Genomic DNA, 26,698 nt, shown 5'->3' with positions numbered 1-26,698 from the left:
GGAGTTACGAAAGTCGTGAGAGCGCGTGCGCGCTTGGGACAAATATCGAGAACTGAGTCGGTCGCGGGTGGTTGGCGGCGGTGGATAGTCCAGGGGGTGGCGACGAAGGGTATAGCGATAGCGGCTGCAGCGGAGAGAGCGTGGTAGCGAGTAGAGGAGGCACAGTAGTAGTAGTGGTGGTAGCAACCCCGGGGGTTGCGTTCCGCCGGCGGGGGTGGAGGAAGTCGCGCGAAACTGAGGGTTGCCCGCGCCGCTCGCTCGTACTCGCTCGTACTCGCTCGCACTCGCTCGCACTCGCACCCCCTGGCTGGCCGGGGGTGTTGCCATGGATACGGCGCTCGCGCCTTGACATTGACAAATGGCTGGCCGAGGGTGAGCCGAACACAGCGCTGCTTTTACATATGCAGGGACACCCATTTGTCCGTACGTGGGCGCGAGGGAAAGAGAGAGGACGGTGACGGCGGTGGTGGCGGCGGCGGCGGTGGATGGCCGGAGGAAGCGAGGCGAGAGGGAGAGACCGGCGACCGCCGACGACCGTCAGCAGCCAGCCGTTTGCTACCACTTCGCCATCCGCTTTTGGGCTACTGTGCTACCCTGACGGAATCATGCCACGGCACGAGCTGTTTATTAGGAAATAGATTCGCGTGGCCTTGTTTATACATTGCTGATGAATGGCGATTACCGTCGCGGTTACTTTTGCCTGAACGATGCCGATTTTCCTTCATTGTTGTTCCTCATGAGATTACAATTCCAGAACAATTTAAAATTACGTTACTTAAATGTGACCGTTACGTTAATATCTTTAATGAAATTATGGCGTATTAATTCTCTTCTACTGTAATTTTGTATTTTGAACTTTTTTATATTTTGTCTCAACGTAATCACATGATTTTTTTATAAGTGTTCTGAGCATTCACAATTTTATCGTGAAATAAATTTTATATATGACGAAATCTCAATAAAAATAGTAATTAATAGATGACAAAATCAAGTTGAGCCGTCAAGTACGAGGAATCAATAAATCAAAGCACGTCGAAATTATGAGGGAGTCATGTACGCAATGAAGCGCTTCACATCATCATAACTTTTAATATTCATTTCAGACACGCGATTTACGAGTACATTGAGTGGCAGACTACGACTTTGATCATTGCCAATCAATGATTGTCAGTACGAGCTTTTCGTTAACATGTTGCAGCTGCACGAAGCACACCGCATTCGACCTGTCTATCCGCCAAATGCGACCTATTTATGCATCGTTGACACTTGATATGTGCAAGCGCTGTCGCTTAATCGCCAATTACTTTGGCGATGTACCATCACGACTCGACTGGTTTAATTATAATATACGCCGAGTAATTCCATAATCAAAACAATAGAATTTGTCCCTTTAAGTTACACTTGTACTCTTTCATTTTTCTGAAAAATAAATCAATAAAATAAACGAAAACCGCAATTAGACTAAGATTTCCGGAAAGATGTTTGCAACTTTATCATATATACGTGTAATAATAACAACAATAATAACAATAAAAAATTTATAACACATTTTTTAATTTTTTAAGTATTATTTGTATATACATAATAAGATCAATAATAATACAAACTCTCTCAAACTATGATTGAAGAAAAATAAAAAAAGTAACAAAAAAGATAAGATAGGCATACTACATAAAAAAAAACGGAAAGTTAAAAGCATTGAACACCAAGGCTTGATATTCATTCCCGATGGTGTCAATTTTCCGATCGGAGTTGCGCGCGTTAAGCGAGGATCGAGGTAGCCTGGTGTCGTAATCGTGTCCCGAGAGAGAGCAAACGATACTAGCCCTCGTCCTGGCAGTGCTCCGTAATAACAACCCCCCCGGCTCCGTGAGACATAAACGGGCGCCTATCGCGCATTACTACCCCGAAGTAGCCACTCCCTTCTAGCAGGCCAAGCTCAGCTCTAATATCTCATTACCGCGCCACCAGTCAGCCGTGCCGTCCTGCCATTACGAGATTGTTTGCTCGCGGGGCCTTCCCGCGCCTAATATATTACCGGCTTCCTAACGCGCACCACCGCGTTAGACGACGACGACGACGACCGAGTTAGTTCGACGAACTTTCTAACGGCTTCACGGATCGCCTGGTTCGACGGTTGATTAAAGCCACCAGCACGATCTCCGGGCTAACGCAGAAATTGCTTCCGTTTCGCGAATGAGCAGCCGAATTCACTCGCGAAACTTTCTTCCGATCGACCTCCAGCTCCTTTTAGCTTCAAATGTTCTAAAGCCGAAACACATCGAGATAATTTAAATTTAATCAATCAATCATAAAGCAAGAGAAATAAATAGAATTAGTTTCCACAAAATTGACAGTTGCTTCCATATTACTGTCGATCGTCGCTTTAAATAAAATGGGTGTTTGGTTATAAAATATATTATTAAATAAAGATATTATTTATCTTTTTTAAACAAAATGCGTTAAATTAAATCCATACACATGATCTTAAACCAAATATAAATTAATTACATTAAACTCGTAGATATCCAGCTTGTTAGTGTTTATTTCAAAGAGCAATTATGAAAGACAAACAGTTAAGTCAAATAGAAAGATCGGAGAAGACGATTGTTCCGTGATGAGATGGACAGAAGGAAAGCAGGAGAAAATTTCGACTGCCACGCGTTCCTCGACATTACGGCTTGTCTCGTTAGTTTCTTGCACGATCCGATGCCGGGTGAACCGCCGACTCGGCGCTTTTATTGGATGACGCCTGGCAGGAAGCATCGATGGCAGCAAAAATAATTGGTACCTTCCCCGATTCTCGACGCTGCCGCGTAACAAGGTCCATTTCCATGGAATAACCATCAGCGGTAATTGGCACCTACAGCAACACCGCGATGCTCTCTGGTTCTCTCCACCCGCCCTATCATATTTCAGAACAGGCAGTATGCCAGACAGAGACATGCGGGCAGGAAGAGACTCGGGTCCAGGGGATGCGTGCAAATCGCAAATGTGTTTTATACAGCAACGGCACCCTTTCGCTTTTCAGTCGTACCCGGAGAAGTGACTCCGGGGGCGGCGGATAACAAAGCGGAGCCATCGACAGCTCGCTAACAACCCTCCACCCAATTCACCCGCCAAGATCTCTCCTAGCTATAAAACGTCGGTCATACGACGAGTGGTCCGCCGATTTTGAAACGTCCATGTCGCCTGTTTCAACGGTCTTGACAAGATTCTACGTTCTTTCGCGGATTACCCTTCCGTTAAAGCGACGACGAATGCATTTTCTCACTGTCAAGCGATTCTTCAACGAGATCCGTTACATAGCCTTTAATCGTATATCTAATATCATCTGTTATTTTAACAAATACCCTGATAGTCCTGTATTTTAGCCACATTATTTATTTTCTTGTCTAAAAAAATAGAATTTAAAAAAGGAAATATTGACGAATTGATTTCAAGAGAAATGTTAGTATTGGAAATTTTAAATACTTTACCAAACATTCTCACGACAAAGTGCGAGACGTACGTGATGCTCGAATAAAATAATAATCTTTTAAATATCGATCAAGTAATTCCCCGTTTATCTTCTTTCTTTATGCTACGAAAGTCGGAACGTCGAGTGTAACCAGAAGATTTTGTTTATAAATTAAACCAAATTATTGAAAAGTAATACATCACTGGGACAAGGAATCCTGTATTTCTTTCTGAATTTGAAGTGAGACTAATCAATATTCGGCAACGACGTTGCGACTTGTCACGTCGCATCTTCTCACGGGTGTGCGTAATAAAGTGTAATACAAGTGTACACAAGATGTAGCATTTAATGCTCACGTTTCAAAAAACACTATACAATGGACACTCTCTAACATAGACCACCTTTGACATCGTTCTTCCTTTCATCGTCATCACGTGTTCGATCCGTGAAATTTAATAAAACCGAATCGATCGAGTTCAAGTACACAAATGATCGAATGTGATCTCTTTCTTTTTATCTCTCTCTTTCTCTGCGTACCTTGCACCTGTATTTGTCGTATACGTGTGTGGCTATGTATATGATTGTGTGCGTGTGTGTGTGTGTATGTCTGTTACGTGAATCTGAATGCACGTGAATACGCGTGTGTAACGTAATGTCTCGGTGTGTGTGATGGCTCGAGAGGCTTGTGCCCTTTAGTACAATTACATGTATGCACGTAGTCCCATAATACTTAATACTTTACATCAACGTGCGGTATCCCACTGTTCGATTCCCCTCCGTTTAAACTTTTGACCGGCGCCTTGCGGAATCTCCACGTTTTCGTTCTTCCACGTTTCCCTTATCGTTTCGTATACGCGAGAGTGTACAATCCGGGCAACGAGCACATCTCCTCCGCTCCTCGCGATAAGCACGTAGAAAGGATTTTCGACTGCCATACATAACTACACCGCAATCACATTTTTCTCACCCTCTCCCTCGCACACGTTCCTCTCATTCATTCTCTTCTTCTTTCCTTTTTTTCCCCCTCTTTCATTCGTCTTTCTCTCTCTCTCACTCTCTCACACTCTTCATCCCATCTTTTCGCTCCTCTTGCTATCACAATCGCGTGTAAGTTAATATCGAAGAGCGATACGATTTACAAAGCAGAACACAATTCATATATTTCATTCTTTTTACTTTAATTTATTTGCAGTTTTTTTTTCGTTCTCTTATTTAAGGGCATCAATAGGTCGTCAATACGCAAACAGTTGCAAAAATCTGATTCCATACCGATATAATAAAATTTTAGCTTATACACATCGTGTCTTCGTCGTATGCGTCACTATTGTATCAGCTTCACAGACCCCCGTTATCGATCGATTCGCAACGCTTTTATCGATCATAATAACGATTACCATGATTTTTTTTTGCGACAGCGCGATTTGGTCATCATTATTATGATCGTCATCGCAATAGTCGACGTCGTAGCAGTTAACTATCCATCGTCCGTAATTGTACAATAGTTATTACATTGTTTTCATCTCTTGGCTTGCTACTGTTCACGCACGCATTTTCCAAAATTTACATTCAACATATACACATACATACAGGCACACACACAACACGCACATGCATGCAATAACGCATTTACTCTCGTCCTCTCGCATTATTCTCGTCGCTCGTGTGTCGCCGCTCATAAAATCTTTGTTACAATTTACCCTCTAACATGATTATTATTTAGATAGACCTTACTGTTACTTCGTATACATTTTTAAGGCGATGATTCAATCGAGTGAACTCATTTATAAAACGAACAGCCAATATGACGTCCGCTCGCTCCGTTCTTCGCTCGAATTGTGCCGATATCCGCGCGCGTTCTCGATCGTGCGATCTTCTTTTAGCCGATATTCATAATCGGATCTTATTTCAAGACTGTCTTAAGTAATATCTTAAGATGCTAATACCGCGGTCATTTCATTGGTTGGATGGGCAGTCTTAAGACTGCCTTTGACCAGACTTAAGACGATCTTAAATATAAGATCTGACTATGAATACCGGTTTTTGTCCGTATCTGCCTGCTTCTGAAATTAATTCTGGTTTTCGAGTTTTTCCGCGCATTGTATGCTGTATCAAACTGCGCTTTAATTAAATTAATTCCAATAGATTGCATTCCGTGCATCTAATTAATGCGTTAATGTTTACAAACTGAGTTTGTTATTGTATTGACGCATTATGTGACGCTAATAATTACCAGAAAAAAATAATTTAACAAAAAAACATTACAAAAATTTAATTACATGTACTTTGAATTATTTTGCAAGATTTGTGTATGTAAATATTTTTACTATAATTTTGTTAAACGTCACTCTTCGTTGGAGAAATTAATTGCTCATACATGATCGCATGCATAACTCAACGTATATCGTCGTGCATAGCCAAAGGCAGGTCTCAACAAAATTAAACAATACATCGTTCAACAAATATAATTTATAAAAATACGCCGTTGCCTTTGGCGCTACGCGCGACAGAGAAAATGGTCGGCCGTCACCGATTTAGTAGTTCCTGTGTGATTGTCTCGTTCTCAATAACTATAGATATTTATAGCTTTATCATTATAAATAGTAAATAATATAATATTAATTTTAGTCTTGAGAAGATTGCGTGCGCCGAAATTATACGCGCTATTCTAAAATCGATCCTTGCACATGCGAGAATTAAGTAAAGTGATAAAAAATTGATTAAAATTGATTAAAATTGATTAAAATTAATTAAAATTGATAAACTAAAAAATATATATAATTAATTAAATAATATTAAAAGCGGTATTCATAATCTTATATTCGAGATCGTCTTAAGTACGATCTCGAGACGCTGCACACGATCTTGAATATAAGACCGATCTACGAATACCGGTCTAAGAGATCTTCATCGACAGTCTCGCGCATGTAATCTCGGCGACGTAATCACGCGCAAAGCGTATACAATTTCCGTTCGTCTTATCGTATACTGTTTTCATCCGTCGCATGATGATCGCGATTAATTTCCCCGACGAGAAAGTTCGCGCGGAAGGACTCGATGGATTTCAACGGCCAAGGAATCCTTCTCTACGCTTCCCTCCCTTCGCGGGAGGGGGAGGGGAAAAGGTCGACGATCGTACGATCGATTGGCGCGCATCTCACGTAGAGGAGCCTGTGCGTTCGCGCGACGCACGTACAATGTAACTTACGAAATTTGAGTAATCTTTCCGATTCAATCAGGACAATAACTATACTGACTTTTCTCGCACCTGAGTCTTTCGGTATACGTGGGTTATCTTTTTTTTTTTTTAGTTTAGTATACTAGAACGCCGATCGCGCGAGGCACAACCGTACAACGCTGACGTCCCTCTTTAGCAGGAAGAATTTTGGATGGTTCGTACAATCTTGAGAATCGCATCTCTCTCTTTCTCTCGCGCGCGGAATCCTATCCGTCGGAATTATTCCTGAATAAATTTTTTCGAGTGGGATATGTTGTGAGAGGAACACCGATGCGTTGCCGACGCCGCCGCTCGGCTCCCGGCAGGAGCAATTGTGTTAATATTAAAACTTTTATACAAGATTTGCGTGTATGCGAGTGTATTGAAAATATTGATAAAATTTTTGTCTTACGCTCTTTTTTTTCACCTTCTTCTCGCTCCCTCTTCTTCCCTACTCGTCGTCCTCTCATTTCGCTCGGCCGATCGGAGAGAATGGTACCCCGAATGATCCATCCTTCCGAACGAACCGCGTCGTGTCTCGATCGTCGAGAGATCAACGAGACACGCGTCCTCGTGTGACGCATGTGACGTTAACGAGGGGCGTTTTTTTTTTTATTTATTATTTCGTACCCTTATTCGTCGCGAAACCGCTCTCTCACGTATAATCGACGTTTTAATTTCATTAAAAAATTTTTTTTTTCTTTTAATAAACATGCTTTGTCTGGCGTATCGCGTTGTAAAGGTCTCTCTCGGAAATTCATTCCCTTCCTTCGAAAAACACTCTTTCCCCTCGCTCCTGTTCCCTCATTCGCATGTTCGCGCGCGTTTCTCTCTTTTCCTTACTTTCTATCATCGTTTGCTCGTTAACGTATTTACGTATATCAGGGACGCGCGTGCGGTAAGATTTGTATAGAAATATAAAGATTCCTCCAATATAAATCGTAAACGGGGGAATGAGGGACAAGCGATTGGAAGAGATAAATGTACATTGGAAATTGATTGCATTATATTTCTTCCTTCGTTCGATTGCGCATTCGGAACTAATATGCTATCGGACAAAAAAGACAATAATTTTAACAAAGGCGTATGACGAATTGTACGGAGTAACGAAAATATCCGGAATGTTGGGCTCGACGACGAAAAACGAGCGCATGGGAGGATAAAGAGCGCGACAAAGATCGAAAGCAAAAAGATGAATTTTTGCTCGAATTCGCAAATGGCCGTAACAATGATCACGAGTGAATGTATATAGATGCATAAAGGAACATGTAAATATGGGAAAAGTGATATCGTGATGATACAACTAGGATCTTCATCGATGAAAACATACGATAAGGAAAAGACTTTTCTAACGTGAGTTTGCTGCTAATTGTTTAAAAAGGGGAATATTGACGTAATTACAGAAGCACGCTCATATGTACGAGCATCTCGATGATCAACTTTTGTCTGCTTTCGCAAGAATAATGAGCTACTTTGGCGCCATACACCCATCAATCGATGAATATGCGATTTATAATAAAAAATATTGCGAAGGAAACAAGGGCTAATTAAGAGCCATTCGCTGTTCTCGATGCGAAAGATTTATTCAATCATTAATTAGTTTGAACGTTTCGGTCTTTGTTCAGACCATCTTCAGCATATGATAAAATATGTGTCAAATTAATCGACGAACAGTAATCATCTTACGAATGACGAGGAATATCTATAAGTCTCCAAATAATAGCAACAGGCACATTGTCTATCATATGTATATGATAGACTGCTGCATTTCTCGATTCAGTCATCAAGAATAATCTCGTTATTATTTTCTGATATTACAATATTTATTACGATTGATAAAATAATATAATTTGCCCAGTTAAATTTCTTATAAAGACAAAAGTAGACAATGTCTCTTATAACACAGTTATTATGGATTGCTATTTTCGGGATTTTAATCTCAGATTATCAATCCCACACATTTTACATAAGATATATTTAGGATTCAACATCTCCATCCTTTGTGGCGGGAATCCATAGGAGACTTATAGATATTCCTCGTCATTCGTAAGATGATTACTGTTCGTCGATTAATTTGCCACACATTTTATCATGTGCTGAAGATGGTCTGAACAAAGACCGAGACGTTCGAACTAATTAATGATTGAATAAATCTTTCGCATCGAGAACAGCGAATGGCTCTTAATTAGCCCTGTTTCCTTCACGATTGGATTTCCAACAGAGCCTCTACTCAACGATAAAAAATATTGTTTAATCAGGGTTTCAAATTCCGTTGATCACTTCAACTAATCGAGATCCATTTCTTCAAGAATTCGAAAAAACTTTTTATTAGTTATAAATTCGATGTAGATCGTATTTTCACGGTCACGAGTCTTTTTGAAAATTTCGATAAACTATTATGTAATAATGACTGTTACTCTTGAGTTGAGTTTTTTCGTGATCATCAAAGAGCCGTTGAGCACAACGCTGTACGGAAATGACAATGTCGAACGGAAACGGGGAAAGAAATAATAAATAGAGACTCACTGACGTGAATCTTTGACGCTGCAAAAGCTAAATACAAATGCGTGCATTTTCGAGCCGTAACAAAACGTTGCATAACGCTAGTGCATAATAGGTACGCAAAGTTCCATTATTTTCAATATCGGCCATTCGTTTTGTCAGGCCAATCTCTGTCTTTCTTTCCTTGTTTCACTCACCTTCTTCGACATCTACATTTTCGCAGAATCTCGTTGAAAATGAAAGAAGAAAATAACGACAAAAACAAATTGTTCTTCGCGATCGATTGTCCGATTCTTTGTTTCCTCACTCTCCCTTTTCCCGTAGCAAAAAAAAAACCAAGGCAAGTCAACGCGTGCTCGCAGAACGATTCTCCCAATCGAATTTCGCCCACTCCCTCATCTTATTTTCACACAATTGAATTAACTATTTATACAGAATATATTATAATAAAAGCTGCGGTGTGTACCTCCGTTTAATTATTCTTATGATCGTGGGAGAGTATGTTCTGTGTACAAGTATAGGGGTGTGTCTGTATACATGTCTGTGTCTTTTCACGAAGCTGAGAGAATGTATAGATGTATGTATGTACGTGTCTGTGTATGTATGTCACTTACGCTGGAGCGGGGGTTGGATTGGGTTGGGATTTTAGAGGGTAGGATTCTCAGAGGGATATTGCTGCGTCATCGAATGCACGACAAAGAGCGCCAATCTTCTCTTTTCTCTCGCTCTCTCATTCTCTCACTCTCTCACTCTCTCGCTCTCGCTCACTCTCTCGCTCTCACTTTCGTTCTCTTTCTCTCTTTCTCTTTCTTTCTTTTTCATTGATATCTATATCTCTGTTTTTTTTTTATTTATATCTAAAATCCCTCAGTACGTTTATTCGTGTATTCTCTCACTCGCGCCACTCGCATCTCCCGCTCTCCTCTCTCGATTTGCGCGGAAATTTTCTTGTGTCTAGTACGCGTCGGTAATATACGATAATCGTCCCAGTCCAACTACAACGCTCGACTTATATTACAACCGGGGCCACACGTTTTTTTTTTACTCTCCGTTATGTATATGTATATATCTATATATATATTCATGTATATATATTTATTTATATATATGTATATATATATAATATATTTTTCCATTAATTAGTAAATTCATTTATAATTAATAACTGTACAAATTTTAATGTTTCCTATATATATATGCAATTGAATGGTCGACGCTCGAGTCCGGCACACGCGTCGATGTCATTCGACCTAATTCTCCGCCGCATTTGCGTCCGTTTTTACTTTTATATACCTTTAAACATCTCCCGTGCCATCTAATAATTTTCTTTCTCTTTTCATCCTCTGTGTCTTGCTATTTATATTTATTTATAATATATATATGTATACATACATATATATATATATATACTGCTTCGTATTTTTTTTTTCTTCGTATGTCTCTCGTACTCTCTTTCTTGTACCTCTCTTGCGTCGTCTGTGCACTTGAACATATTCTATATTCCGTGCGAGCACCGGGTGTATTTGCCTCTTCTTTTTAATGTACATGCCCGCTAAAATTGCCTATATATCACTTATATTTCATTAATATATCTCGATCGCGACCGTATTAAAATTTAACATTTAAATTCTTCAATCACTACAATATTACACCGCAATATTTGTACAAAGAACAATCACATGAATTTCTTCGCGGCCGCGTCACTCTCGAGACCAAGCCGCGGCTTCATTCCCCTTCGTGTCCTTTCTTTCCTCGCGTCGCCTTCCGCAGCCACTTCGCTCCGTCCTTCTTCCTTCGACAATTCCACGATCTTCCTCTCGTCGGCTTCTCGCGGCGTTTCATCTGCTTTGTCCTTTCTCTCGGAGACGGGAACCACTTCGCTCCTTCGTCCTTCTCTTTCCTCGTGTCTTTTTCCTCATTAACCAAGCACCCAAACGTCCACGCATTTCGTCGTGCGGCGTAGCAAGAAATCATCGGGACTACCATGGTGATCGTCCTGGAGGTCACGATTCATCGTTGTCCTCCGATTCTGATCTACGCCAACTGGAGCACGATAGGTCCGTCACGCTTTTCGTGTCGCTAGAACCGTCGTTTCACCATCCATTCCACTTTGCAAGTACTCCTGAAACATCCGAGGTTGACGATCCTCAGTCTAACGCGAAGACATTATTTCAATATTAAAATTAAAATATGTAAAACATTTCTATTTTATTCATAACTTTATCAATGTGTGTTTTTCTTTATAAAATCTCTCTCTTTCTTACTCTGAGATCTCTCACATAAATATAATATATAAATGATTGCTTGTATTAACTGCTATTTTTGAATAAATTAAATAAGATAATTGAGATGCTCAGTGTTAGAACAGTCGCAAATCGAGCAAAACATCTGAATTGTCATAAACAACCCCAGACTTTCAGAGTAGAAGTTGACAAGATTTGATTATATATAACTCCTTCCCATAAAAATTTCCATTATAATGAAATGAATTTGGAAGCTTTGGCCATTGTAATGAGATGAAACAAACGTACATGGGCTAATTCATAAAGACATACATTGTAATCCGATGTGGAATTGATGAAAGTGATAATCGGAATATCAGTGTAACACAACAAACCTTTATAAGTGATGTCCGTAGTATTCTGGGTAATGGTACTGATTGTGAAAGGTAGGATCGCCGGGCGGTCGGTGCATCATGCTGGCCTGTCCGTCCATCATGTAGCCCATCGTCGCATCCGGACTGTATGCCCCGCTCGGTCCTGCGGACAATGGTGGAAACACTACACATTACTACGGTTAGATCTCTGTTCCGTAATTGGCAGGCGGGTACTGGACAAGCTCGCCGTGACCCCTCCCAAAGTTCTCGAGGAACTCGAGACCTCGATGCCCACTCGATACTCAGTCTCCTCATCTCAAAGAGGTGGGATGAGGGAGATCGAGAGGAACACGTATTCAGGGGGAGCACGGCGAGCTGTGTGATGCGATTCACCAAAGTCACGATCACATCTCTGATCATTTCAGAAACTTATATCGTAAGCTCCATAATGTTCTTAGCTTTCTCAGCGAATCTCGTTTCTCATATTTTTGTTTGGCATATTGCAGAAAGAAAAAATAATACAAATTAGCTTCTTCTGATATAATTTTTTGATAAAAGTGTTAACAATTCAAAAACATTAAACAATAAGAACATTTTTGTAACATAAAATATATAAAACTTAGTAGTAATATTATCTATAATTTAATGACGTTCATAATTTGCTCGTGACATTGATGATATCGATATGTGTGGTGTATGTGTTTGTATGCCTGTATATTGTATATGTGTATGTGTGTATGTATAGTGTCTTTTATGAATATGTGTGCCTTTTTATTAATATTAATATTTTATTAATCATTGATTAAAAGCTTCTTGATATTCTCGCAATTATAATTTTATTTTTATAATCGGTAACATCAATAATGCATCTGGTCGTTAGCAACAGTCAATGTGAATAAATTGCTGCGGTTTTCGTGATTGCTAATGAGCGTCATGAGCGAGGAAAGACTGATTCGACCGCGCGCAAATAACCGATCACCATTAATTTCAGGAAAATATCGAACGTATCAAGTGCAGCTGAGAATTCAATCTCGCCCCGAGCATTTCGATGCAACGTGACGACAGCTTCTCCTCTGTCCTAAGCGGTAATGGAGCCTCGGAATCCATGGGAGACTCCCCTAGTTTTAATGTCGGTATCTTAATGTATATTGCCACGATAAATCAAGGGCACTGATTGCGTCCTACCCTCTACCGCCAGTGAACGCTCAACCGAAGCTGACGACACGAGCGAGATGAAGACAGAGAGAATGAGACGGGATAAACGAGTGTCGCTGAGATCCGCGACACTCCAGGGTCCGACTGCCATTGTGAAATACTTCACTAAGCTTTTCATATGCTAAAATTTCCCTTCCTCAACTCGTATCCCTCGATATTACATGTAGTTTGTCACTATAGACTTATCCAGTTATCATAGACTTATCTACTTCCATACATTAACTGCGTGTAATCTTAAAACGATATATCGATATATGCATATTGGAAACGAAAAAGACCGTGTAATATTTCATTCTAGGATCTAACACATCGTCATAAGACGCGTCGATATCAGTCAGCACTATCTTGGGTATATTTAATGTTGATAAGAAACTGGTTTCTCCATGTGTCGCCAGGCATAATTACGGGCTTTGCTAATTAAGCCATCGGTTCCGGAAGGTCGCGGAAAAGAACGCCAATTAAGACTCGCACCCGTTGGGACTACTACAGGGACATATATACGAGGCCGATCGACGCGAGAGGGGGTCTAGTATATCGCGGTTTCTCACGGTTCGCTGGATTTTCCATCAGCGATTTGTCAAAAAGCAGGAAGCCCGCAATCTCGCTTCCTCCCTTCCTCCCTCACACGCCGTACCCCGGCCGTCGCCTTTTTCTTCATCTTCTCGTCTCGCCGACGAGTTCTTCTGCCTCGCGAAATACGTCGCCACTGCACCGTTTCAAACGAACTCTCCGCGCTTTACTTTGCTAGCGACCAAATCGTAAATCACAATTATTGCGAGCGTCCCCCTTCGTTCGAGCTCTGTCTCTTTCTTCGGTTTCCTTAGGAGTGTTTTTCAACTGTGCGCGCAACGCTCTTCGATATAGCTATAGTGCTCCCCGTTTCCTCCTTGCTTCTTCGGCAAGTACGATCACTATAGATCCAACTACATCGGTAACGCGAGACACTCAGGGTGACGTGAATGTTTTCGCGGCGATTCAAAGCTACTCCAAAAAACGCGGAAATATATATTTATCAAAGTATTACTCGAAGTTTTACAAAAACGATATTTTGTTACGTAAAAAATATTAATTCTCTCTTTGCATCGAAATTTAAATTTTATAATTATCTTAAATTATAAGGATTATAGGGATGTAAGGAAAAAAATAGAGTAATCGAACAGCTTTTATAAAATAAATCAAGCGACAATGCTGCAAAATTTCCACTTTGTGGTAGAAAGATTGTATTACCGTTCTCAACGAAAAAAAATCGCGGACAAGAGATTTATTCGATATCGTCTAATGTCTCGCTTCAACAACCTGAATCTCTCCGACTCGCAATTCGTGTAAAGCGTAACGGCGTCAATTTGCCTTCCATTTCTCAGCTGTAGAAAAGTCAAAAGGTTATTACCGATTTCGCAACGGCAGCGCGAGAGATCTAGACGCCGCGCCGCTCCCGCGCGGTGGAAATGTCTTGCACGGCATGCCGCGTCTCGCGATGTAGTATACGCCACGTGGAATGTAGCCTCATATTATAGCCACCACGATATTCCGCTAACGAGGGATGCGCGCTTGTAGTGTGATTAAACCGCGCTATAACGCAGCGGGGCGTCCTGGGATAGCCGAGACGTCGAGCCACAATATGGGAAATTAAGGAATCGCTCTTCTCTCTTTGCAGCGATGCAACGTCGACGGGAGAGGCTACGAGGAGAGAGACCCGATTGGGGAAAGGCTGAGGGGAGAACGGAGGGGCAACCTGGTGGTGTACCCGCGAGGATTCTTCTCGCAAAGCCGTCCCTTTCTATGCCCGCAAATTACAAGTCGTTAAGACTCGTGGCGATGCACAGCAAAGTGTCTTGGAACAAAATGCGATTAGGTTTGATTTAGATCAGATCAATTATTCGCGCGATAGGAAAGTTTCTCGCGTGGCGATACAAACGCTAGATAACGATGTATTAATATCTACCATGTGAGATTATATTAAATCTTAGTGAAAAATAAAATTTGATATATAAATTTAATTTTGTTTAAATGATTTAAATATAATTTTTATGTTCTTATATTTTATGATAAATAACAAATTGCTATTGTGAGTGTATAATGTTTGGACGTGCAATATTTAAATATTAAAAATTGATGTAAATAATAATTCTCCGATTATATATATAACCGATCGAGTCTCATACCTAGTAATAAAAGAAATCTACGTCGGATTTATCTAGAGATAAAATCGGAATCTATAAAAGCGTCCCGGGAATTTCCTGTGAATAAATCACGAGTCGCATTGCGGAGGATCAAAGATGAAGATCGCGTACTCGGATCCACTATATGAAACCTTTGAGCTATCGCCTCGTTACGCTTTAATTAACAAAGGCGAATTATCGCCGGCTATTATCGCCGTCTTAATGGCCGTTCTTACGGCGTCGGGAATCCTCGCGCGGCTCTTCAGAGTCATCCGGGGAATTCGTTGATTCTCCGACGGAGGCCGGAATACCGCAGGACGAGGAACATTATTTCTGTCCCGGGCTAAGCCAAAGTAGAGGGTCAATTCGATGAGGTTAGAGCCCGACGGTGCAACGAGACCACGACGATAGGAAAAACGCCGCATGGCGTAATGCAATAAAGTTCCCCCGGTCGAGGTCGGTTCGCCGCTTGTATTTCGGTATCGTGTAAATCCACAAAGCTATACCCATACCAGTCCCCTGGCATCCGTCCCCGGCTGTCGTCACACGAAATCCGTTGCCCAGGAAGCCGGTATGCTTCCCAGGCTCTATCCCGTGACTGGTAATTTACTTAGGCGAATTCGCTGCGGGATCGTAGGAAATGAAGCGGCCGTGTGTGTGTGTGTATGTGTGTTAATCGTTACTCGGCTAAATCGCTAGAAAAATGTTCCGTTCGCGGTGAAAATGGATCTTCACCGCTTCGGTAATGGCAGGACGTAAGATGAAAACGCGTTTGAGTACGTTTTGTTTCATTCTCGTTTAGGTTTATAGCCGTAAAATTTAATTACGGCTACAGAATTATATAGATATATTAAAGAAAGGGGAAAAAAAACGATCTTCTAAGTGAGATATAAAGTAACAGGAATTTTATTTTTTTAACTAACCACGAAGCAAAATTAATCGAATTCTGGCGGTAATCAAACGAGAAGCGATAGTTTGAATATTTCCTCAGATTCATTAAAGGCCACTATCTTTGTAACCGAATAAAATTTATTATCGACTCATTAACTTGCCGCCGTGGCGACCGATGGCAAAAGGGCCCTGGAATTGCCTCAAGGTGGATCTAATTAAACTTTCGCGACACAGACTCGCTCGAAGTGGTGGAATGTCGAAGTTCGGCCGCGAAACGGAACTGCTTCCTTCAAAATAGGAGAAGAAAATAAGTTAGAAGCTTATAAGGATGAACTACTTTACAAGAAGATATGTTTTCACGGTCTTCCAGCATCGTTGAACTAAAATTTATATTAAAGTCTGAAAAGTTTCTAAGACTTTCTAAGATTATTTAAGTGTGCGATGTCAGAATATTATATACCACAGTTTGAACTTCACCCAGTATGATCGGTCGGAAAATAATAAAATTTACATGAAAATTATGTTGATATTTACATTTGGCGGCGAAGAAGCTAACAAAAATAGTTTGCGCGTAGGAATTTTACAAATATAGCTAACCATCCTCGTCAACAAATTCGGCCGCGGAACACGGGAACAACATTAGTAGTAACTTATGGTTGCGGCCTGGCTGAATGCCTGGCCCACGTTCATAGCGGTAGGCGGAGGATCGGAGCTGAAGGGTACGGAGGCGTGTAAGGTGGTCGGACTCTCCGGCTGCCACCGATGCTCCCTAGATGAGCGAGAAATCCTTACGGAGGTTAGTGGGTGGTGTTCTCCAACTTAGTTGGCGGCGACACGCCGAGTGTTCACGCCGAGTTTCCGTCCGGAGTTCCATCGGAGTTCAAGTCGAGTTCTCCTCCTCGCCGAAGGTTTCCTGGGTTCGATATAACCCGACCTAACGTTACCGACAGAGTTTCCAGGAGGGACGCTTTCGCGAAGGAGGGTGCTAAAACCGCGAACGGAGGCGAGAGAACGAGAGAGAGAGAGAGAGAGAGAGAGGGGGGGGGGCAAAGTGGCAAGGATGCTTGCGAGGAAGAGAGCGAGGGAAACCATGATAGATATGAGCAGTCTAAGTAACAACCATCAGTTTCCGGAGTTCACCGTGGCCGAGTGCAGTAACGAACTTCCACTCAAGATTTAAAGGAAGCACCCAAGTTCCATCTCATCCCCGACGACCCGCTCGGAATTGACAACTTAATTAGCGACCAAGCAAGGAGCGCTAAGTGCTCGACGAAAAGGTCCACGAAGAAGTACTTCGAAGCTGCGGCGTACCGGGGCGAAGGATTAGCCGGTTAAACCGGGTCGGACAAATTGTTGGGTTTCACTTTCGCAAGGCTCCGTCTGACAACTCGTAACGCCTTACGAATATTCATTTCGTAACGCTTATTAATTCAATTACACCTATTATGATTCGATCAGATATTCTCAGTTAAATGTTCTTTGTGTTACATGCGCTATCGTATTTCCTGATAGATCATATTAAGTTAAAATATGTAAAATGCATACATTCTCTACTGATAAAATACATATGGTATGATAATATCGTTAAAACCTTCGAGGAGATATCTTTAAATAGTCTAAATCTTATATTTATCAGTAAAGAAAAATCACGAACACGAACCTCCTGTATAATTTATGAACTGGTAATGCAATACCATGTAAGTTAGTATAAATAAATAATAACCTCGAGTATATCAAGAGAAAGTTTACGCAATAGTATATGTAATGCAGTTCAAAACGTATAAGTAAAGGAAGTAGTTAATAATATGGAAAATAAATGGAATAAAATTTCTTTATAAATGCACATAAAAAAATAAAAAGGATTGAAATTATAATAAAAGAAAGAATGTTCCCTATTCTTGACAATCATCTTATCCTTATAATTACGTTCGGATGCGAAAAAGATAGATATTCAGTAAATCCGATATAGGAAAGTGAACATCACCTAAATATTGATTCACGATCTTACATCCTATTATTCTAATGACATTTCTCGGAACAGAAGCACGCAACGTGTCCGGAAATTTCGAATATTTCTCGTGTAGTGTAAAATGAGAATACGTTGGTCGACATCGTCGTGAAAACACTTGTACAGGAGGGCAACAATAGCCTTTGAGAATCAAACTACCTCTTAGACGAGCAGTCGACGAAAGGAGGAATGAGGAAGAAGAGACGTGAAAGATCGTCGGCAGTTAACAGTGACGTTAGAAGAATCCAAGAGTTTCGCCTTTCTCTCTGTATATATTTTTCCGCGAGCAACTTAGAGCTCGAGCCCCCATATTTCGCGACTGCAGAATTCCGGCGGCTACCGACGGGACCGCAACGATGACGATCGGAAGAAGACGACGAAGAAGAAGCGATAGGGCAGGCGGAAGGACGATTCGCCAAGCGGAAGTCGGAAATGTGCTCCGGAACCTTCAACAATCCCTCGATGAAACTATTGGTCATCCGCGACGCAATACCGGATACGCCGGATCTAATAACTCATCCGCCCTGCTGCTGCCTGGTCTCCTATTCCCGTTCCCCTCCCTCTCCTGTATCTCCCTTTATCTCTCTCTATCTCTCTTTCTCTCTCATTCTCTCTCTCTCACCCTCTATTTCTCTATCTCTTATATACCATCCACGCTTCGTCTGTATCTTTTTCTGTATAAGCTCTCTTTACGGGCTCTCTTTTTCCCTTTGCCGAGCGTTCCTCCTCGCTTCCACGCATTGTTCATTTCGACAGTGATTGTAGATAATGTCGTCGAGTTGGAAAATAATATCGGTGTCGCGGCGTCGTTGTATTGTGACGTAGTAACAATGTATCTGCCGATTCGGCGGCGCTACCATTGTCGAGACGTGATCGTAAATGCTATGATTAAAACGATAATGGCAACAATTGCGGAAATCGTTTGGCATTGTTGCGCATCGCTTATTCGGATTTGCGTCGCATTGTCGAAGCGCGTGCTGTAATTTACATTGTATATTTCTGACGCTGTATCCGTGCACCGATGTCAAATATAATAATAGTGACGCGGTACAATAATAGTAATAACGCATACAATTATAAAGTACAAAACATAATATATCGCTTAAACACCTGGGTTTGCGTGGAAAACTGGATTTTATAACTGGTATTGATGTATATGTACAATATTTATACTTTATATACGATGATAAAACATTTTACAAAGAGCAAATACTGTATGGATTGCAACTAAGTACAATTATAACTACAAAATGATTTATCTCATCCTATATATTGTATTAATATCAAATGACAAATTTGTATTCATTTTCGCATGCACGATAGTTAGAGCGCCAACATATGTTACCACTGTAGTTGGAGTAAAATTAACCTTGTCAATTCAGTCAATGTTGGGCTGCCCGCTGTCAGTACAATGTCTACCGCAATGAAATCTAAAACGGCGTTGCTGACGCAAATCCACCGACGGAGGGGCCAATCTTGACGCGCCTGTCCGAATCCCAGTTTTGTTGAACGCGTTCAACTCTCTCACCCTCTCCTCGGGGGTGAGCCGGGGCGGTGTGATATACGACGCGACGTAATTGCAGGAATTTAATCAATCAGAGATATATCCTGTCGCGGAGGTAAAAGGCACCCGGAGTAACCTCGGCAAGCCGAGTTAAGCCCGCCAGGAGTTCTCATTTAAGATAAACCCGGCGGGGCCTGCGAAGGAGCGAACGAGAGTAAAAAGGGAACGAAATCACCACCGCCGACGTTGTCGTTGTCCTCGCCTCGGTTAGATGATAAAACGGTAGGACTACTATCCTAGATTCCGTACTATCTCTTCACGACTACTTCTCCAACTTTTATCCCTCTCGTCCTTCTAGCTCCTCAACGTCTTCGTTCTCATTCCTCTGGCTGGTACACTTCGCGAATCGCACGAAAACTCGCCCCCTTTTACCCTTTCCACTTATCCGCGCGCACACAGGCGCGGATGCGTCGTGTACGTACGTGAGAACACTCGCGCACTACGCTCGCCAGGGTTCCTCTACCATCCTCCCGCGACCCTCTCTGATATATAGCCCTTCGGAGGTCGATGACTTCCGCTATTTTTCTTCCGCTGTCTCCAGCAAGCAACTTCCCTTTCCTAACGTCCAACCCCCGCGCGCGCGCCTGGCCGTTTCGGTTCTTTCCAACGTTCTCTACTCGTTCTACTCGAATATCCACTAACCGTGCGCGGACATCGATCGGCCCAGCTGCCGCGCTATGAAGCCCGAGCATATCTCATCCGCGGAACATTCGGAGAATGTTGGCAACAAAAATCAACGGGAGATCCCCCGCGTACGACCAAAATCTCGCTCGCGCTAATGTCGGTTGCATGATACGCTGAATTGCAAAATTCACTCGTACGTAAAATTCACTCCGTAATCCCGCGTTTTCTTTTTGTCGAATAAGAATCATTTACGTAAGCTGCTTCAATCACGATCATAAAGTTTACAAAAACTTCGTAAAATTCAAAGAATAGTAGGAAAGTTTAAATTCCAAACGGAGAACAAAGACTAATTCGCGGTAATTGTCGCAACAGCTATTTGGAGAATGACCAACGATCGAAAGCATCGTGCAATAATGCGTCCTGTCCGAAAAGGCTCCGAAATTGAAAACAAACTGCGGCATCGAGGCGAATATTGTGCGCCAGTGCAGCTCTGAAAACAGTGCAAACGAGTCGTGCCGAAGAGTGGTTGGTAATGAATACATAAATCACGATTATTGCGAGCTCTTTTTCTCGCGCGAGATGTTGGTCGATAGATCGGGAAGAGGCAAAGAAGAGAACGCGGAACGTACGAAGCGATGAGGAGAAAGCAAAGAAGCTATTGCATTTATGGATGATCGTCCTTGTGACAAGCCGAAATTAATTTGCTCTACTCTTCGGGGTTCGCGGTGGCGCGTTGGCATATTTTAACCCAGTTCTTTAGCTTCGGCCCTTCTTCTATGGCGCGCACCCACACCACCGCGAATTGACATAAATTTCTGTCAGCGATGCAGCGTGCAGTATCGCGATTCGCTAAATTCATCTGGTCTTCCCGATAAAACCTAATGAGTGCTCGCGGCTGACTGGCTCTTTAGTTGACGCGATAAATAATTAATGACCGACGATACACCGAGGGAGAAAATGTTTCTCGCACTGTCCATAAACCGTTTATTAATATTTATAAGGTTACGAAGCGTAAGAACGGCGGCATGGAAGTATATATTATCGCATCTTATATGGCATGCATAATATTTAGATATTTTAATTAACCCACTGGCTATAAATTATGATGATTGGGCTACTATGTTGCAAACTACTATACTAAACTACGAAATACATTATATATGATCGTATCTCTGATATTTTATACTCATAAAAAAACACATACTAATTTTTACAGTTTGTTGTGACAAAGAAATTTTTCCCAAAAAAAAAAAATATATATATATATATATTGTATATAAATTTTGAAGCGTTGTAAAACGTTGTTTTGGGCTAATAAATCGTTCCAGGAACTGTAATTGCGACAGTGATAAAAGCGAGCAGCAGATAACAATACGACGCAATCATTAAAATTTAATATAAAACTATTAAATTCGCACCTGTCTCCACCGCTTTAACGAGGTAGCGCGTCGAGCATCGGGCGCGCCATTGTAGCCTAAAGTCTGATCCGTGGATTATGGGAACTATTCTTAACAGTGTCAATAAACCGAGGTTATGAGAGCCACAAACGTCGGAAGTGTATCTCCTTACGACAGGCATAAATAAGCTCCGACGGTGGTGGCTGGCTGGTCGTTTAAATGTCGCGCAGAGAGAACTCCGTCCGTTCCGTTTCTTCTGAATGTGCAATATAATCCGGCCGGCTGAGTAACGATTCTCGTCCGGCTTTTTCCAGGTCACAGGTATAGGATCGATCTCGAGATCGATATCACACGATGTAATTACTTAGCGTGCCATTTCTTAATAGAACTCCGGCCAACTCCGACCGGCTCCGAGTGGAGATGAAATGCACTTTGCAGACAACTTTATTTCACGGCGCGCGGGCGTGGAACCGCCGACCGATGGGCGATAATAATGCATAATAGCTTAATAGCTAAATAGCCAGTCAGCCTCGTCAATATATTCCGCCTGCGCGGAACTTCCTATCTGTTCTTAAGCGCGCTACTCTGAACGAAGAGTAGCCTCCTATGAGTTAAAAACGCTCCGACGCGCGATGCACATTTTATATAACGTCCTTTATCAAGCTTGTAACAGCCGCAACCAGTGTGGCTGCGTTCGATTGAATAGTCCATCAGCATCGTTAATGCATTGCGCCTCGCAATCTGGCTTTTGTTGCATCGCGCGATTGATTACCACACTGTACGTTCTCACGCATTTCACGCATGTTTATAACGCATGTCGAGTTAATGGAAAGTGAAGTCTCTCAGGTGAATTTGCTATTTAATTTAATACACTTTTTAAGCATTTTTAATTCTAAACGGTTTTCCTAGAGCGTTTTTTTTATTATCAATTCAATTACAAATTCCAATCAGTTTTTATTATTCGTCTCGGCGACGATCGCGTATCTAAACGTGAGAGATAAAATATAACTTACGAACGACTTAATTTCGGAAGATCGTAGTGTGCCATTCGTATATACGAACAACTTGAAATCGATGCTTTTGGTAAAACTACAGGCCAGCGCAAGCATCAATGTTTTCACGATACGAATCTTTTTCCTCTTTCGCGTATGATGCTGAAGCGGCGAGTCAGCCAGGTTTCTTCCTGATCGCCATTACCGCGGTAAAGCCTTGATGGCGAAAGTGGTCTAGGGGGCAAACGGTCAACGAGACTGGAGATGAGATAGAACAGGCCATTATGGCTACGCCGATAAGATAGGGCCACCCTTCGTGCTACGGCTGTGGAAGCTCCAGCCTTCTGGGTATGACTTGATACACCGGACGCGATCCACGCCATGAAAAATCTCGTTGGCGGAGTGGAAAGCGTATATGAAACAGAGAGAAGGAGAGCGGGAAAGAGAGAGAGGTTTGAAGAGCAAGGGAGAAAGGGCGTTGTCCAGCGCCCTCGAGAGAGAACTCGGACCTTATCTTTTCATACCGATCGTGACCGTCCAAGACTTCATTTCCGTGTCCGAGCGATTCCCGCCCTCGTGCCAATTTATATATACCTATGCGTAACGAAATGGACCCTATGCTCGTTTACATAGAATGGATCAAAGTTCGGCAGTTAGGGGAGGCGACTGCGAGTTATTGTTACATTCGGCCGAGTATTAACGGCGCACGGCTACTGCCGGCAGTTTCTGGCGCTCTGTAATTACGCGAGTGCGATGGGTTCCACTAAGGGCCATTGTTGCTATTTTGTAATTGATCTCCTGATTACAATATACTAATACTTCGACTCCGTTGGATTAGCAGCAAATTACTCTGAAGAGAAAACGAGTCTCTCTAAACGGATGAAATTATTACATTTAAAATTAGATGCACGCCTTTACGTGACAGTATATAATGCCGACATTCCAACATGTTATTTTCATATAAATAACGCATAACAATATTATAAGTGCTTATATCGGTTTTACTACCGACGATGTTTTCTCATTTGCAATGAAAAGAATTTCATAGGGCTTCCATCGACGCTCCTTTATGCATCGAGCTCAACGAAACGTTGATACGAACGGAACGCAATTTCCTCTGTTAAGCCCGACAGTGTCCCGGTTATGTTCTCCCCACGGTGCTGTACGGTAGCAAATAATAACATTTCTATAAGTCGGTCGTTTGTATTCGACTGGCGCGCATGAACCCCATTTCAATTAACGTATGATCTATGTCGTATGAGGACCCGCTCCGGCACCTTTCAAACGTAGGGCAGTAATGTGCGGGGGATCGGCTCTCTAAGTAACTCTATATCACGTCTACGTGACGCGAAACGTAGAGAAAAAAGAGCTTGGCGACGGTCGATAGGGACACAACGAGGGAAGAAATCGTCTCTACTTGGACCATTCGATCGATCTCGTCCATTCTGCTCCTCCTTTTAGCTCAGACTTTCCCTCGATTATTCTTACTAAAGTATGGTCGCGAGTTTATGTTTAAATGGATTAATCAGAGCGATAAATCAGATTTGGCCGTGCAGTTAATTGTTTATAACAGCGGAAGAGAGTATAAAATCATAAATTTTACACTTGCCATGTATAAATAACAATTGCTCGATCTAATCGGTTTAATGAAAATTATACATCTGTATTAAAAGGTAGACACAATTTTTGAAAAGTTTTGGAAGGTAGTGAAAAATTCCGTAAGAAAAATTCGTACAAATAAGCGACGCGATAAAACCGATCGCCCATTTCGGCGGAATCAAATGGGATCTGTCGAAATCGAACGCGTTCGATTTCGACGCATCAGCGTCGGTGCGCCATCGAGCAGTCCATGTCGACGCCTCCGGTGACATTTTAGGGAATCCGCCGTACAATTTCTCTCGATTCTCGACCCCAGAACATCCATTTTATTTAGCGCGCCCGGGTCCACGGGGGACGTTAAACTCGACGGCGGGAGCATTCTCTTTTTCTTCGTCGGCCGATATCCCATCAGTGCCAGCAGGAACGTTTACAGCGGGCTGGTGTCCAGCTTCGTAAAATCCACCATCCTCCCCCCCCTTCTCACCCTCTTTCTCGCTCCTTCAAGCGGGGGTTGAAGCTGTATACGGAGTGTTGAGGCGAAAAGGGGGAAGAGAGGACGACGGAAACAGAGAGATCGTCGATGTGCGAGGATAGACGGAGAAAGGTGGAGGGTGGACTGTCTGGACCCACCCCGAGATGGACACAGAGAATCGCCATTACAAATTGACAACCTTGATTGATGGCCCTCGCGGAAGGGACGACGCCGGGCCGATCCGGTGGTTGAGCAGAGGAGGAAGGATCACGACGAACGGCGAAGAAGGGAGCGTTAAGGGGAATCGGGGGTTGAAAAAGACCGGACTAAGGGGGTTGGAGCGCAGCCTCGACGTGAGGAAAGTGGGGATAGCGGCCAAGTGAGATGGAGTGGACGCGCTATATGTTGGTTTGGTCTGGCCCAGCTCGTTCCGGAGGTTCTGCTCCAAGGGATCTTTGGCAGCCAGATAGCGCGCTCCGCAAACCAACACAGTTATATCCATCGGAACGGGCGAAAACGGGACGACGAGGAAAGAGAGAGAGAGAGAAAGAACGAAGGGACCGAGCGACGTTATCGAAACCGAGGCTCTCGACGAGTGCGTGACGAATGGTCTGCGTCGACTAGATCCGCAGAATAGGATTCGTTCTTGCGCTATATACATTGGGCACACAATATTCGATATGCGTCTCAAACTACTTTGTACGATGAAAGTATTTTGACGTACACGTGAATTTATCAGGCTTTTTAATTCATCAGGCAACCGACATGATCATAATATTTTTAATGTACTGAATATACTAACTACTTCACTATATTTATATACTCATACCTGAAAAAATTGCGTAAAAAAGAAGCTTATGTAATAACTGAGCTTGGAGAATAGCTTATTGGTCGTAAGTATCATCTACCGATCTATGATGGAGCAAAAAGACGAAACGATTGTCGTAAATGACAATCAAGCTTCTGTGAAAACGGCCGACAAGAAGAGGTATCAAACACAGCAAGAAAGACAAGGTAACCTGACAGCGGAGAAATGACAAAAAAAAAGACGAGACAACGCGAAGGGGACTACTCGTGTTGATCTATGACTTCTCGCGTGTCATCCTGACCTCCGACTCGACCGGCAGAATGCAGCGAATAATAAGCAAAACCGACAATTAAGATATCGTCGATGGACACGTCGCAACTGCTTTCCTCGAAGATTCTCTCATACAACTAATGCAAACGCCGGCTCATAAAGCCGCCAAACGGACGAAGGAGTTGAGTGCGCCTGGATGAGCGATGTTTATTGAGATTATAGCGGAGGCAATTCGTGGGAAGTCGTTTATTGCCGAGAAGGAAGAGGAGGAGGAGGACGACGACGAGGAGGATGACGGCGAGTCTCGTATACTCGGAAAGAGTAATTACCGCGCGAGAAACAAGCCGCGACAGAAATCGGTGAATAGATCGGTCATCGTTGCGGCCACCAGTCTTTCATCGGTGGCGACTGGAGACGTATAACCGGCCACGCTGAGCGATTAACCGTTCGCGTCGTAATTGGATATTTTATGTCGACTACAAAGGGAAACCGCTTCATTAATCGTATCGCTGTTTAATTACGCATGTCACCGTGTCAAATATTGAGTCGAGCCCTCGATATAGCATGGATTAAAGTATTGAATTCTAATACTACTCCAATCACGTTAATTAAATCTCTCGAATTTTATTCGATCCACGTACAAAAAGCAATATATATATATATATCCACTCCAATAATTAATAAAACCGGATGTAGTATAATTCGGTAAAATGGAGGTACACTTAATTCGGCAACGGTCATCTCCGAGACAGAAAGAAACTCGACAAATATACCTCAGTCGTATCGTTGCCATGGAGGTGGCAGACACCTTTTATCGCGGTATCGTCACGAAATGCACCGTACGGTCGCAGCTTTACGGTACTTCGGTGCCGCTGTTACGTTTTTACTGCGTCGTTCTGGCAGCACGTGAGGGGACGACGATTCTAC

General features: G+C 42.4%; 1 long non-coding RNA gene across 3 annotated transcripts in view; it reads right to left on the bottom strand.

Annotated features, from left to right (window-relative positions):
• Window positions 1–3,788: 3,788 nt before the first annotated feature.
• The window catches only part of LOC139818571 (uncharacterized), a 187,820-nt gene continuing 164,910 nt past the window's right edge, over window positions 3,789–26,698 (bottom strand). For 2 of the 3 annotated variants that reach the window (XR_011733447.1, XR_011733445.1), the window contains 2 exons: window positions 11,794–11,956; window positions 3,789–11,328 (listed from right to left, as the gene is read on the bottom strand). This is a non-coding gene — a long non-coding RNA (uncharacterized lncRNA). The remainder of the gene's footprint in view (window positions 11,329–11,793; window positions 11,957–26,698) is intronic. The other variant, XR_011733446.1, reaches the window with a different exon arrangement.

This window comes from Temnothorax longispinosus, chromosome 9 (genome assembly GCF_030848805.1).
Source record: "Temnothorax longispinosus isolate EJ_2023e chromosome 9, Tlon_JGU_v1, whole genome shotgun sequence".
In the NCBI taxonomy this organism is placed as follows: Eukaryota; Metazoa; Arthropoda; class Insecta; order Hymenoptera; family Formicidae; genus Temnothorax; species Temnothorax longispinosus.
The sequence above is the reverse complement of the archived record's forward strand: the minus strand, read 5'-3'. Positions and strand labels throughout refer to the sequence as shown.